Below are 16,998 nucleotides of genomic sequence, written 5' to 3' on the forward strand. Positions count from 1 at the left end.
TTGTTCTTATTGTTCTTATTTATTCTTATTGTTCACTACTCTGACATTGAAAAGTACTTTGTACTATAAATGTGGCTCATTTGAGTACTTAGCTACTATCTACATCTCCTTGTTTGCGTACTATCCTCGCTGAATAATCTTTCATCGTCTGCTCTGTCTATTCTTCTGAGAATTTTGCATGTGGTAGTCATGTCTCTTCTTGCTCTTCACTTCTGTATTCAAGCGAGGAATTTTCTCCAGCTTCGTTTTTTATATAACGAGATAAGGACTCTGCGCTGGTTCCGCACATTCCAGAAATAAATAGGGTACCCGCCAGAGCCCAGATTGATCCTGTGTCCAAGCCTCTCCATCGCACCTTCATAGGTGCTTCACCCCGGTGCCCCCCTCCCCATCTTCCCCTAAACATACTATCCTCATCTTCTCCCACAAATAATAATAACGTTCTTCCCCCACCCAAAATTTACCCATCTCTACCCACATACACCCACCCAATCCTTGCCAAACACACACACCCTTCTAATAAACTCCAAAACACTTCTTCCCATCCTTGCCGCATCACTGTAACCTTTTTCATTAAACTTTTTATTGACACATTCAGGTACATCTGCATTTGTGCAGTTACCGTAGACTATATGAGGGAGAGTACAGTTTGTCAACAAACTAGCTACGTGATACTAAAAATCCCCATCATACTTGATGGTTAGTCATAGAGAGGCATGTGATAAGTAGATTACACTGGCAAGCTCTTGGTGCATTATGAGGATATCATCACTAAGACAAGAGTGAATAAGGTAGCAGTGATACTAAAAGTCCCCATCTCACAGGATGGGTAGTCATACAGGGTTGTATGTTCAGTAGCCTGCACTGGCAAATTTTGGGTGTAATATGAGGATATCCTCAAGAACATGAGAGTGAATAAAGTAACTGCAAAGCTCCAGGTACCTCATGCCAATGAGTCTGAATGGTCTGATAACTGGGCATTCGTTGATGTAATGTGGGAGATCATGTCACAGTTCCTGCTCACAGAGTTTGCACCTGGAGTGCCAGGATTAGAAAATCTGTCACCTGTAGTCACCTACCACAGATAACGGTAGCCCAACCTGATCCTGGCAACCACTGTGTCACACAGTCTAGTGGGCGTTTTGTGCTGCCCATAAACGTAGGTTTCAGATCAGAAAAAATCATTAGTTTTTTTACCGATGCTTTCAGGTCGTTGGGAGTCAGTAATTTCTCTCATATCAGACCTGAATGTTTGAAACATTACACACATTCTCAATTAGTGCTAAAATCTGCGTATCCACATCGTCTCTGTCCACACACACCCTCCTGGTCTCCCTCACAAACGCTATCCTTGTCTTTCCACACACTCATACATCAACTCCTCCCCCAAAAAACAACCTCCTCATGTCCCCCAACTGTTACGGTCCTAATGGGACGCAACCAGGTTCTTTTCTGATGGTATTAGTCTTTGGGTATCCGGCCCCAAGTTAGTAGAGGCTTTCAAGGGGTGATCTCCGTAATGCAAGTAAAATAAACAGGGGAGGGAGCTGGTGGGAGCGACAGTTTTTAAACATGTACCTACGGCATAACCGCTTACTAGGCCCACACCTAGTCCCAACAGGGCTGCTTGTACATTGAAGATGGTGTTCGCTCTGCCACCGTCAGGTCGACCAACGTTCCGTATAACGCTGAATCTAGGCTCAGCAATCACGCAGGGGGTGTCAACCTGTCGGGAATAGTCACTCATAAAAACATTTCTCCTACTCCCTGCATCAACCATCACCTTCCAGGTCCCTTCTTCGACTGCAATACTCACAGTCCAAGTCTCTAATCCCTGGTGTCTCTCCACGATGTTCATAGGAGCCATCATCTGTCTGTTCGTCCACTGATCCTTACTTAGAACACACACAAGAATAAAACAAAATACCGCTAAGAAACATTTAAGAATAAGCTTAGGAATAAGTTTCATGAGCCTATAACACCCATAGTCGGCTATATCCATTAGCCTGGCTTGGATCAAAGAGGGCACTAGAACCTGCGCACCTACCTCACATACCTCTGACGTCTGGGGAATCTCTGACCAGTTCAGTGAACATTGCACCTTGCCATACCGCAAGTACTTATGTGCCGTCACTCTAGACTCTTTGGTATCCGTGGTTACTTGTACACGAGGCCTCTCGTCTTGCTCAGTTGCTCCTGTCACCATAACCCCATGTTTCTTGTCGGGAGACGAATCAGGAAAATCCGTCGGAATGCTCTCGATTTGCTGGTGGGAGAGAGAATTAAACATGTTATATAATCTCACGTCTGACTGTACCTGGGTATTACCATCTCTTGTTGTCACCTCAGACCTTATTGCTGCTCCGGCTGGCTCGTCCACAATCTTGAGATTATCGTAGTCCCACCCTGTCACCAAGTCGTTGGCTAGAACTACGTCTATCCCAGCTACAGGTAGGGAATCAACTACTGCCAACGCACATGTGCCACTGAAGTCCACCGTCACTGCTCCGTGCTCTGACGGTGGACTTGGGTTCGTGACACCAACACACATCCTTCTCGTCTCTCCCCAGTATACACCCCTAACGATCTCCACATACACACATCCCTCCCCGTCGCTCCCCACTCATAAATCTTCATTGTCTCGCTTTATCCTTATGGATAAAGTAGGACAGTGGGTGTTATAAAGGCTGACAGTTTTTTGAAGAAAAAATTTAACTGCTAGGTTGATGTCCCTGTTGATGTAACCTAATTCGGACTCCCAGTTGACATTAGCAGCAGCAGATATAAAATTGCCTATGGCAGTTTCATTGTGCAGCCTAAAGCTTATCTCCCTTGTCTCTAGAGGTGGTTTGTTAATGTTAGTTAGGAGAAATGTGGGGTAATGGTCTGTAGTGCTATCGATGATTATCCCTGAAGTGAGTGCAGAGGTTATGTTGGTCCAGATGTGATCAAGAGCCGTGGCAGTACTATCAGTAATTCTAGTAGGTCTAGTGATTAAGGGTATGAGGAAGCAGGAATTCATACAGTTGAGGGAGCTGGCAGCAGTAGAGTTTTCAGGCTCGCAGAGGTCAATATTAAAGTCCGCTGCGATAATTAGATGGTTTTTGTTCAGTCTGTTATCTACTATTAGACTTCTAAGGTTAGAGTTGAAGTCGGATACATCAGTGTTAGGAATTCTATAGACTGCTCCCACAGTCAGGACAGACTCAGTGCCCTTGACTCTGAAACTGGCGAAGATATACTCCCCACAGTAGTCTGTAGTTCTAATTACTTTTAAGCATGTTAGTTCTTGGTGGTAGTAAAGAGCAGTACCACCACCTCTCTGAATTGGTCGACAGTTGTGAATTGCTGAGTAGTTCGGTATGTTAAAGAGTTGAGTAGTATCCTCTTTTAACCACGTTTCAGTAAGTATAATAAAAGAGAATTTGTTGCCAATAGCTTCAATCAAGGCACTAACATCATCGAAGTGTTTGCTTAGAGATCTTACATTCAAGTTAACTACAGAGATATTGTGATTATGTGTTAATACATTGTTTACATCATGTGCTGTAAAATATCTGCAATTTTGATCATTAAAGTGATGATTGTCATAGATAGAGGATAAGAGGTTTAGTTATGGGTCTATACTTTTTTGCATAAGAAGGCTGATTGTAGGGATGATTGTAATTAAGGCTGATTGTAACAAACCACCTCTAGAGACAAGGGAGTTAAGCTTTAGGCTGCACAATGAAACTGCTATATACAATTTTATAACTGCTGCTGATAATGTCAACTGGGAGTCCGAGTTAGGTAACATAGGGGACATCAACCTAGCAGTGCAATCTTTTCAAAAAACTCTCAGCCTTTATAACACCCACTGTCCTTTGCTTACGAAACAAGTCACAACTAAAAGGCTAAACAATCCTTGGCTTACAAAGGGAATACATAAATCCATTAAGAAAAAACATGACCTTGAGAAGAAGGATAGGTTAGGAACCGTCTCCAAAGAATTCTCAAAGAATTACTCGTTATTGCTATCTAAAATAATTAGACAAGCCAAAACTAAATACTACGAAGATAAATTTACCCAAATAAAGAGCAACATTAAAAAAAACTTGGAGCACAATTTCACAAATATTGGGATCAAAGAAGATTTTAAATAACAAACCAACACTCCTGTCCAATAACGATGGTCAGCTTTCAGCCTCTGATTCTGCTATTGAGTTCAATAGGTTCTTCTCTTCCATTGGGCCATCCCTAGCAAATGATATTCCATCTTCCATTACTGATGTTAAGGACTATCTTACAGGTAACTATCCACAGTCTCTGTCCCTAAAGCCTACTAATTCCACTGACGTTAATGAGATAACCCTTTCCCTTAAAACCAAGTCTAATGCCCTTGAGGAGATACCAACTTTAATTTACAAAAAAAGCCTCCAAAACTTTAGCCCCTGCTATTGCTTTGCTCTTCAACAAGTCACTTGAATTCCAAACCTGTCCAGATATTCTAAAAAAAAGGGGGGAGAGTAACCCCCTGTCCACAAATGTGGCGATCTCACAACTACAGACCTATATCAATCAACAACTACAGTTATGTTAACAACTGCAGACCTATATCAATCCTGCCTAACTTGTCAAAAATATTTGAAAAACTAATCTACAAGCAGTTTTATTCTTATCTAGCCAAACACAATATACTTAGCTCTTGTCAATATGGCTTCAGACCCAAAAAAAAGCACTAACAATGCACTTATTAGTATGATTAACTTGATTTATGCAGCTCTTGATAAAAATGAGTTCCCTGTTGGGTTATTTGTGGACCTGCGTAAGGCTTTTGACACTGTCAACCACCAAAACCTTCTTAAATTGCATCATTACGGAGTCAGAGGACACTCCCTGCAATACCTCAAATCTTATCTTACTGACAGGCTCCAGTATGTTTCTGTGAATAATTCAATTTCTTCCACCCTACCCATCAACATCGGTGTTCCTCAGGGCAGCATACTTGGCCCTCTCCTGTTTCTAATCTACATTAATGACCTTCCAAATACAATACAATACAATACAATTTTATTTAGATAAGGTACATACATACAATAAATTTTTACAAGGGTTGGTTGACTTATAGGTAGAGCTAGTACATACAATGCCTAAAGCCACTATTACGCAAAGCGTTTCGGGCATGATAAACTTAAATGAAAATGAAAATGAAACTTAAATGAAAATGCCTCCCAACACCTCAAACCAATTTTATTTGCTGACGACACAACCTTCATTTACTCCAGTCCTGATCCCCTTGCTCTAAATGCCACAGTTAATACTGAGCTAAATAAAGTCCATCTTTGGCTAACTGCCAACAAACTCCCTTAAACCTTTAACATTGACAAAACTTTCTATAAGCTGTTTGGCAATAAATCCTATAATCAAATAAATCTCAGAATAAACAATACCCAAATTTGTAACAAATTAGACGGCAAATTCCTTGGCGTTCTCATTGACCACAAGCTGAATTTCCAGGGACACATTCTAAATATATAAAAAAAAAGTATCAAAAACTGTTGGCATTCCTTCTAAGATCAGATATTATGTACCCCGCCCTGCCCTGGTGACTCTCTATTACTCCCTCATTCATCCATATCTCAACTATGGTAATTGTGCTTGGGGTTCTACTACCCAAAATCACTTACGTCCTTTAATTACTCAACACAAAGCTGCTATTAGGACAATATCCAACTCTGGCCCCAGACATCACTCGGTACCCCTACTCAAATCTCTGAATATGTTAGATATTAAGTCACTGCACATTCTCTCATGTGTATTATACATATATAAAACGCTGAACTGTAATGCTAATCCTGACCTCAAAAGCTTCATTGAAGGTTGTAACAGAACCCATGAGCACCACACCAGAAATAAATACAGTTTTGATATTCCAAGAGTACGACTTAATCAAACTAGAAATGCTCTACAAATCAAGGGACCCAGAATGTGGAATGACCTTCCCAACCATGTTAAAGACTGTACCTCTCTCAACCAGTTTAAGATAAAAACGAAGCACTACCTAATAAATTCCCTGTAACTTACCTGACCCCTCTATTGTCAACCCATGTCTGTTTTTTTAAACAACGCTGTTTGTCGACCTAATTGTATTTGTGCTGCTTTTTCAGCCATGTTCCCCCCCTTTTTTATCTTTATTTTTATTTGTTCTCAACACATTTTATTCTTTATACTCAATTAGTATTAAGTTTTAGTCATTAATGTTTTTCCTGCCCGAAACGCTTTGCGTAATAGTGGCTTTAGGCATTGTATGTACTAGCTCTATCTATAAATCGATCAATTTTTGTAAAATCTCTTGTATGTATGTACCTTACTTGAATAAACATTTATTTATCTATTATTTATTTATTTGAGGGACGAGTCCTTGCTCGTTGAGTCTCCATGGGACTTGCAGCCGATGTAGATCACTCTGATCAACCTGTCCTCTTAAAAAGAACGTCGCTTTTGGCCGTTTGCCCGTATGGCCGAATATGGACGTAATATGAAAATGAAAAAAAAGGAAAATAAATTTGGGATTTTTTTTCAACTACAGTAAGTTAAGGGTCCTCTGATAGGTTAGGTGGGCAGGAAATTCTCATAAAGTTTCAAAACGGTATGAAAAACGTTAATGGAAAGTTTCCTTTTCTATGCTTGCCGAGTGAGCCGGACAACTCAAACAGAAAACGGAACAGTACGTCACTTTTGTGAGTCGATTTCATTTCAAATTACGTCCAAATTTGGCAATAGTGCTCATACGAGCCAAAAGTGACGTTATTTTTAAGAGGACGGGTTGCACTCAGATGGTTCGCACATGAGAGGTGGGACTGTGGGAGTTGTCAACGGAGGAGGCGTCGACGTCTGGGTGGCTTGTGATGCTGTTGCAGGCGTTGTAGCTGTTGACAGTAGATCCGTCAGCACGGCGGCGTTCACGGTGATGTCGGAGACCGGATCCAGATCTTGAGAGCTAGTGGTTGAAGTGGTGTTGGTGTGAATGTCATCTGGAACATTGAAAGCTGGAAGACCATTTGCTTTATAGAGAATATTTAGAATTCTAACATATTTCCGGGGTCCCACCTGCCCCTTATAGCCCATTAACCTTAAGACCAAGAGGAGCTAGTATTTATTATTTGTTTATTTTATTTTGATTTATATATATACAAGGAGGTATATTGGGATTGTGAGGATAAATAGAATAGTAATTAAAATCTTGTAAAGCCACTAGTACGCGCAGCGTTTCGGGCAGGTCCTTAATCGAAGAAAATTTTAAGTAGGCAAATGCTTGCAAAATTTATACAAATGATAACAGTTACAAAGCAAGAAAAAAAATAAAAGATGAGAGAAAAATTGTAGGTATATTAAAGCACATAGGAAGCTCAGAATGATTGCAATGACAGCTTGAATGGTAGTTTAACAAAAATTAGTAGGCACAATACAGCATATGGCTAGCACATAAAAGAAGACGGCAATGAACACAATGATAAAGTTGTTTGGGTTAAGTACATAAAGATTGGGAGATTGGGTAACTCTAGATACAGAGCAAATTTAAAGCTCGGTGTAGGAAACTACGAAGATGAAATTAGGTACTTTTTGGTTTTGTTTTTAAATGAGGCAAAAGTTTGACAGCTTTTTAATTCACTAGGGAGTGAGTTCCATAGACTAGGTCCCTTAATTTGCATAGAGTGTTTACACAGATTAAGTTTGACTCTGGGGATATCAAAGAGATATTTATTTCTGGTGTAGTGATAATGGGTCCTATTACATCTGTCCAGGGAGACTTTCAGAGCATGGTTTGCATTTAAGAACAGGGTTTTGTAAATGTAGTTGACACAAGAGAATGTGTGGAGGGAGTTAATATTTAACAAGTTTAGGGATTTAAACAAGGGAGCTGAGTGTTGTCTGAAAGCAGAGTTTGTTATTATTCTGATAGCAGATTTTTGCTGGGTGATGATGGGCTTAAGTTGGTTTGCAGTGGTAGACCCCCTAGCTAAGGACTTTTATTTGTAATAATTTTACATACAGTAATTTTTAATTTAGTGCCGTTCAAGGCCTAAGTAGTTCTCATAAATCAATCACGGCATTTTTTCCACACTAAAAATGTGTGGAAGATCTTATCCCAAGTTCTTTCTCAAGAGGCAGACAAGAGGAGCTCTAGCATATTTCAACAATCCTAAGTATTGTAGTACAGGATGATGATAGTGAGTGGTGTCCCAAAGAACATAAAGGTGTAGTGCTTTTGAAAAATAGGTGAGATAACAGGAATGTGCCAAGGGAAGTGAAAAATTGGATGAGAAAAAGTTGCCCTACTGTTTCCAGAGCAGAGAAGAACATTCAAGATGGCCGCCGGCAAGAGGAAATACAAAACAGAACTTGATTTTGCTGGATTCAGTGAAGAAAGCATTGATATAACCAGTCTATACAACAAGTTGGTAAAATTAGATAATATAGTGACCTCTCATGTAGAAATAATTAGTAAATTGAAAGAAAGTAATGACCATTTAGAGAGCAAAGTTGTATGTCTTGAGGGTTTAGTGGAAGACATGTGCAAGGATAAGAATCAATTGGAAACAAATTGCAAAGTCATGGAAGAAGAAAATAAACTCCTAAAAATAGCTTTGGAAGAAGTTAAAGTAAATTTAAACATAAATGACTACAATAGGTTACGTAAGGAAATTCAACAGGAGAAACAGCTTTTGTCAGCACAGATGGAGGAAGTTACTCAGGGAATAGAACAGGGCAAGAAAGATATGCAACTCACCTGTGCACAAGTGGCCAAGGAGAAGGAAAAAATTGAAGAAGCAGTAATATAAGCCAAACACTGCAGCAACCAAGATAAAACAAACATTAGGCTGGAAGTGAGAAAAGAATTGGCATCTAACCCGAAGTTGGTGCATAACACAGTTGATCGGAGTAAGTCCCTGATCATTTTTGGCTGCAAAGAAATGGAGATAACATCTAGGTCGGAAAGAGCTGTAGAAGAAGGAAAAAGAGTAGATAAAATTGTTGGCCTCGTGGAAGGTCTTACAACCATAGAGAATGTGTGCGACTACAGGAGAATAGGCAGATATGTAAAAGGGAAAGATCGACCTTTGAGGATCACCCTAAATGGTGCCAAACAGATGGAAGAAGTACTAAGGAATGCTAGAAAATTACAAAGTGATGAGGATGGGAAAGTGTGGTCGTTAAGACGAGATCTTTCAAAAGAAGATAGAGAAAAGCTGAAACTGAACCTCGCCGAGGCAAAACATTTAAATGAGAGCAGGAATGAAGAAGAAATCAATTCTTTTTTCTACAAAGTGATAGGGGTAGGCAGACCAGTAAAGTGGTACATAAAGGCAAACCAACAATATCATTAGAGAGAGGGGGGGGAGTGAAAAATAAGAAGAGGGGGAACAAATTCCTGAAGATTGCATACACCAACATAGATGGAGTAAGATCGAAGATACTGGAGTTAAGTGATGTAATACAGCTGCAGACACCAGACATTGTTGCACTCACGGAGACAAAACTTGAAGATGTTATTTTAAATGAGGTCATATTCCCAAGGGGCTACTCAATTTGGAGACGGAACAGAAAAATTAGGAAAGGCGGTGGCATTGCTGTGCTGGTGAAAGAACACCTAAAGGTGAAGGAAATAATGACTGCCAATCCACAAGAAGTTGACATAATAGCACTAGAGATCTGCCATGAGGATGATAAACTAATGATCATAAATGCATATAGTCCACCGCTAAGCAGCACATGGTCAAAGGAGGAGCTAGATAGTAAACGAGAAGGTCTTATAACAATAATGAGAGAGATAATAACGAGAGCGGATAACGATAGTTCACGACTGTTGATAGTCGGCGACTTCAACTTGAAATCTATAGACTGGGAAGCATATGAAGCTAAAACAGAAGATTTTTGGACCTGTAAATTTGTAGACCTCATCCTGGAAACATTCTTGCATCAACATGTTAAACAAGCTACGAGGATGAGGGAAGGGGACGTTCCATCCATGCTAGATTTGATATTTACCAGAAAGGAGGAAGAAATATTTGGCATTCAGTACCTTCCTCCCTTGGGTAAAAGTGACCATGTCTTTTTGGGAATAAAGTATGCAATGCGTTATAATCTGGAAGAAAATATGAAGGTTGATACAACTGAAAAACCTGACTTTAGGAGAGGACATTATGGCAACCTTAGGAAAAAATTTAGTGAGTATAATTGGACAGACTTGTTGCTAGGCAAGAAAGTGAAAGAGATGTATGTCAAGTTTTGTGAAATATATGACAAAGGCACAAAAAAAATTATACCAAAACAGAGATGCAGAACTAGGAAACAGGATTGGTTCAACAGAAATTGCGAGAGGGCCAGACACCAAAAGACACAAAATTGGAATCAATATAGGAAGAGGCCAAACCCCCAAACATACCAGCGATACAAAGATGCGAGAAACAACTACACGGCAGTGAGGAGAGAGGCAGAAAAAGAGCATTTTGAAAAAGGGATTGCAGACAAATGTAAAACAGAACCAGGTCTATTCTATAAATTCATAAACAACAAATTGCAGGTAAAGGATAATATTCAGAGGTTGAAAATGGCAAATAGATTCACGGAAAATGAAAAGGAAATGTGTGAAACATTAAACGAAAAGTTCCAAAGTGTGTTTCTACAAAATGAAATCTTCAGGGAGCCAGATACAATAAGAATTCCAGAGAACATCATAGAGCACATAGAGGTGTCTAGAGACGAAGTGGAAAAAATGCTCAAGGAGCTAAATAAGAACAAAGCAGTTGGTCCAGATGGAGTTTCACCATGGGTTCTGAGAGAATATGCACCTGAGCTCAGCATTCCACTTCAACTGATTTTTCAGGCATCCCTGTTTACAGGAGTTGTAGCTGATGTGTGGAAAAAGGCTAACATAGTTCCAATCTACAAAAGTGGAAGCAGGGAAGACCCCCTTAATTATAGACCGGTATCATTGACAAGTGTAATAGTCAAAATGTTGGAAAAAATAATTAAAACTAAATGGGTAGAACACCTGGAGAGAAATGATATAATATCAGACACACAGTATGGTTTTCGATCTGGAAGATCCTGTGTATCGAATTTACTCAGTTTCTATGATCGAGCAACAGAGATATTACAGGAAAGAGATGGTTGGGTTGACTGCATCTATCTGGACCTAAAAAAGGCTTTCGACAGAGTTCCACATAAGAGGTTGTTCTGGAAACTGGAAAATATTGGAGGGGTGACAGGTAAGCTTTTAACATGGATGAAAAATTGTCTGACTGACAGAAAAATGAGGGCAGTGATCAGAGGCAATGTATCGGACTGGAGAAATGTCACAAGTGGAGAACCACAGGGTTCAGTTCTTGCACCAGTGATGTTTATTGTCTACATAAATGATCTACCAGTTGGTATACAGAATTATATAAACATGTTTGCTGATGATGCTAAGATAATAGGAAGGATAAGAAACTTAGATGATTGTCATGCCCTCCAAGATGACTGGACAAAATAAGTATATGGAGCACCACTTGGCAAATGGAATTTAATGTAAATAAATGCCATGTTATGGAATGTGGACTAGGAGAACATAGACCTCACACAACCTATATATTATGTGAGAAATCTTTAAAGAATTCTGATAAACAAAGAGTACTAGGGGTGGTTCTAGATAGAAAATTATCACCTGAGGACCACATAAAGAATATTGTGTGAGGAGCCTATGCCACGCTTTCTAACTTCAGAATTGTTTTTAAATACATGGATGGCGATATACTAAAGAAGTTGTTCACGACTTTTGTTAGGCCAAAGCTAGAATATGCAGCGGTTGTGTGGTGCCCATATCTTAAGAAGCACATCAACAAACTGGAAAAGGTGCAAAGACATGCTACTAAGTGGCTCCCAGAACTGAAGGGCAAGAGCTACAAGGTGAGGTTAGAGGCATTAAATATGCCAAAACTAGAAGACAGAAGAAAAAGAGGTGATATGATCACTACATACAAAATAGTATCAGGAATTGATAAAATCGATAGGGAAGATTTCCTGAGACCTGGAACTTTAAGAACAAGAGGTCATAGATTTAAACTAGCTAAACACAGATGCCGAAGAAATATAAGAAAATTCACTTTCGCGAACAGAGTGGTAGACGGTTGGAACAAGTTAGGTGAGAAGGTGGTGGAGGCCAAGACCGTCAGTAGTTTCAAAGCGTTATATGACAAAGAGTGCTGGGAAGACGGGACACCACGAGCGTAGCTCTCATCCTGTAACTACACTTAGGTAATTACTACTGTTCTTTTTTCTTCACTCCTGTACTCCCTCCCATTCACTCTCCCGCTTTTTCTCTTAATCTCTCCCTCCTTTCCTAGTGAAACAGTTGTTCATAAAGCAGCTAATTACAGTCATTCACCCTAGATGAGTCCAGTTTTGGTGTGGATGCAGCTCATTGAACCATCCCACTGTTCCTGAAGATCAACAAAAATTTCATTCTCAAATTAGGTTATAATTATTTAAATTTTTTTGAATGTAGTGTAGCTTGCAAACACCTTCCTGGACTTTCCTACAGTAATACACTTCATTTTAAACCATCTTAGAAAATGGAGATAATATTTTTATTTATTCTGCTGTCTTTGAAAGTTATCATCAAAATTTGCAAGAGAACCCCCCCCCCCCCCCCCCCCCGAACCATACCATGTTGAGTAATGCTGGATTTAAATAAAATGCCAAGAAATGTTCGTTAACCTTACAAGATTTCAAATTTCTAGGTTTTCACATAAGTATTGAGAGTATCTACCGTGATCCAGACACCTGCCTAGCAATTACTGAAATGCTCATGTCATCTCGGATGACATGACATTCTGTTGTTCTACTACTCTCTTGCATCAAAATAAGTGGTGTGTAGATGTGAACCATCTATGTGACCAAGCAGAAGGAAGATTGATAATTATTAACTAATTAAATTATTATTATAATAATTATTATAATGATAATTGTTGTATTTAATAATAATCACTCTTCCTTCTGCTTGGTCTTGAAGGAAGCCGGCCTCGGGGGAAAGGGGGCTGTGACGATCTCTGTTTGGAACCCGTAGGTGCGGGACTGGGACGTCCACCTCCTGGGGCTCGTGCCGCCCAGGCTCTACTTCAGGAGGCTGGGGTCGCTCTTGCCCTTGCTGGGGTGGTTCTTCTCCGGGTCTGGAGTCCCTGTGCCTTCTTTCACCAACTTCGAGGTCATCTCCGGAGCTCACAGGTCCTGCGACGGCGCTGAAACCAATCGTATTGGCGTTTGCCTTTTCATTGGAGACTTTCCGCGCCGTGGATAGGGGGGACCTGCTGCATGGGTAACAGCATCTCCTCCGTATCAGTATACCCTGGCTTTGCGCCCTGGAGAGGCAGCTCCAGAGCGCAACTATATAGTCTCCTGAGACTGATGGATGCCTACTAGATGTGAAGATGTGCACTGAATTTTGTAATTAGCTCAACAAGATTATAACATGCTTTGCTAAATGAATTGTGGAGTTCAGTCCCCGAGCCCATTATGTGCCTCTGTAACCCTTTCCACTACCGCCCACAGTATGGGTAAGGAGTGCAAAACTATGCTTAAATATTTGTTGAGAGCACAAAATAATGACAATATGAAGAAAACACCAGGATAGGAGTAAACTTTATTTACAAAATACCAAATAAATAGTTATTGTATCACATCCCTAACATCAGTTACACTGCTTTTTACATAACACTGTTTTGCTCACCTTGATAAGCAATTGGCCAGCCCGTGCATCTACCAGTTAAAAAATCAGCATGTGACTCGCAGAGGCACTATGCAGTCATATAACAACAAATGAAAACCATCTCTAAACCTACAATCACTCACATCTTCACTGATGGATCAGTTGATCAAGAAAGAGGTTCTGCTGGGGCAGCAGTTTACACTAACAACCATAAAGCTTATTGGAGAATGAATTGAGGTTGCACTATATTACAAACAGAATTATATGCCCTGAAGGAAGCCATAAATTATACAATTGAGAATAATTTACATGATGTCATCATTCATACCGACTCTACATCTTCGATTCAGGCATTGTTATCCAGTCAGTACAGAGATAATATACAACTCATCCCAGAAATATAAATTGGATATCAAGTCACATTGGCAAAGTTGGTAATGAAAAAGCAGACTCACTAGCAAAAACTGCCACTGCTCTACCTGTTGTACAGGTTCAAATACCTCCAAGTTTTTACAGATTAAGGAGCAAATCAAGTAGAAAATACTCCAAACTATCAAAAGACGTCACAGAGCCAAAGTAGCGGAAGGAAGATTCACTGCGATATGGTACGAACAAGCCACTGGGTACTACTCTTTCAAGCCTGTCAAAAAGATATCCAGAGACATTGCAGTAGCCATACACAGACTCAGACTTGGTTACAGGTGCTACTGGGAGGTAATAAAACCCATAGAATAAGAGTGTCATATCTGTGGAACAGATGCAGAGGCGCCACTATTATATTGTAGTCCCTTGAGTTCTTGTACTTCCTATTATACTTTCTATTATACTTCATGTTATACTTCCTATTTGCCTCCCCATGGGGAAATGATAAGACATTCGCCTGGCGTTTCGCGAGGGCTTTGGCCTGGGTTCGTATCCTGGCCGGGAAGGATTTACTGGGCGCCAATCCTTAACTGTAGCTTCTGAATACCTAACAGTAAAATGGGTTTCTGGTTGTTAAACGATTTGGCAGGTCGTATTCCGGGGAAAATTAGGATTAAGGGACTCGCCCAAAACTATATGCGTGCTAGTGGCTGTGAAAGAATGTAAGAACCCTTATATATAACAATAAAACAAAAATATATATTATAGCCCCTAAATTGTTGTACTTCCTATAGTAGTCTTTAAGTTGTTATACTTCCTAATGTATTCTGCTAAGTTGTTACAGATCACTTTGTAGTTCCCTAAGTTGTCATAATTCCTTTTGTAGTCCCATAAGTTGCTACACTTCCTATTGTACTCCCTTTTGATATACTTCCTATTGTGAACAAATCCACAAGGGCCGTGACGAGGGTTCGAACCTATGTCCGAGAGGATCCCAGACGCACCTTAATCGACTGAGCTACGACATGAAAAAGAATTGCAACCCGGAAATTAACTTGACCTTCTATGGATCCTGCAGTCTCTCCGAGACACAAACCAGGTTTTTACACAATTCCCCCATGCACCCGAGCTCTGTCAATAAGCTGGTCTACCTCTTCGCCCTTACTTCATTACACACAGAAATCACAATAGCGTGATGCATCAAATGAACAAATATGTTCATTTGATGCATCACGCTATTGTGATTTCTGTGTGGACTTCCTATTGTATTCTGCTAAGTTGTTATACTTCGTATTGAAGTCCCTAAGTTGTGTTGTGACCCAAATGTGAAGTAGTGAATTAGGTAGTTTGTTCTCTCAAGTGCATGATGCAACGGAAGTGTGTATGAGTCTCTGTGTTTGAAGCAGGTGGTCAAGGCATCTGGGATGCCAGATTTCAGTTGTAGTGAAAGTGTCGCCAGTCATGTGAACCAGGCAGCTCCTCCTATGACTTAGGCAGGCGGCACTTCAATGGTCTTCAGTGGTGACCAGAAACTAGAGCAAGAAATGGTCTTAAGGCAGGCACAATTGGGTTTGTCGTGTGGAGACCAGAGGACATGTGACCAGCCCTTGTACATCTCATGAGTATGTCAGGAAGCTGATATATGCATGGAAGAACTCTCCTGACACCAAACGGAACGCAGTAAAAGAAATTAATGCTTTCTATGCCTTTGCATGGCAACATTTAAACAGACAGCCCTTAATGTTATTAATATATAGACAGGATATAAATATCTCGTTAAGGATGCTTGACAATATACAAACAATAAGGCTCCATTGAAGACCACATCATTTATATACTCAAACAGACCATTGCCAGAGAAATCGTAACCAGTAACGCCAAAATAATCGACAAATACGGCGAAAATAAGAGATGAAACTTAGCCGACGGACTTCATATCACTCTCATCCGACTGTCAGCCAGATAACACCTTAGTACATGCTACAACCAAGAATGCTCAGTGAGAACTGGCATTTACACAGCGCCACCATACCTACCGTCCCGACCGACCAATAGCAAAGCAGGTCCAGAATAAATGACAATCCTGACAAGATAACAACCTCCGCTCCGATTACTCATGCATGGAATATATCAGTGTGTTGATATATAATATTTCACCTTCACTTCGTCTCTCGCCGACAGTTCCCATCTCCCCATTCACCCCTCTCCTTCCTTCTTCCTTCTCCCCTTTTCTTCCTTCTTCCCTTTTCTTCCTTCTCCATTCCTTTCCCACCAATCTCTCTCAGAAAGTGTAATATTATGAAGCACTGAAAAATTCTAAAAGATAGACCATATCAACATTTTCAGCAGCCTCCTCCATTGGAGGAATAGAGTCAAAAGACAATCATTGAAGGATTACCAGTTAAAAAAAATCAACATGTGACTCACAAAGGCTCAAAGCAGTCATAGAACAACAAATGGAAACCACCTCAAGACCGACAACGACTCACATCTTCACAGACGGATCAGTTGATCAAGAAAGAGGTTCTGTTGGAGCAACAGTTTACACTAACAACCATGACGCTTACTGGAGCCTGAATAGTGGGTGCTCAACATTCCAAACATAATTATATGCCATGAAGGAGGACATTAATTAAGCAATTGAAATAATTTACATGATATCATCATTCATACCGACTCTAAATCTTCGCTCCAGGCATTGTTATCCAGTCAGCTCAGAGATAAGATACAAATATTCACAGAAATCCTACATATAGGAAAAGAGGCACACAATCTAGGGCTGTCAATCACCCTAAATTGGATATCAAGTCACATTGGCAGAGTTGGTAATGAAAAGGTAGACTCACTAGCAAAAACTGCCACTGCTCTACCTGTTGTACAGGTTAAAATACTTCCAAGTTTTTCAC

The sequence above is a fragment of the Procambarus clarkii genome, chromosome 74 (assembly GCF_040958095.1).
Source record: "Procambarus clarkii isolate CNS0578487 chromosome 74, FALCON_Pclarkii_2.0, whole genome shotgun sequence".
Taxonomy (NCBI): domain Eukaryota; kingdom Metazoa; phylum Arthropoda; class Malacostraca; order Decapoda; family Cambaridae; genus Procambarus; species Procambarus clarkii.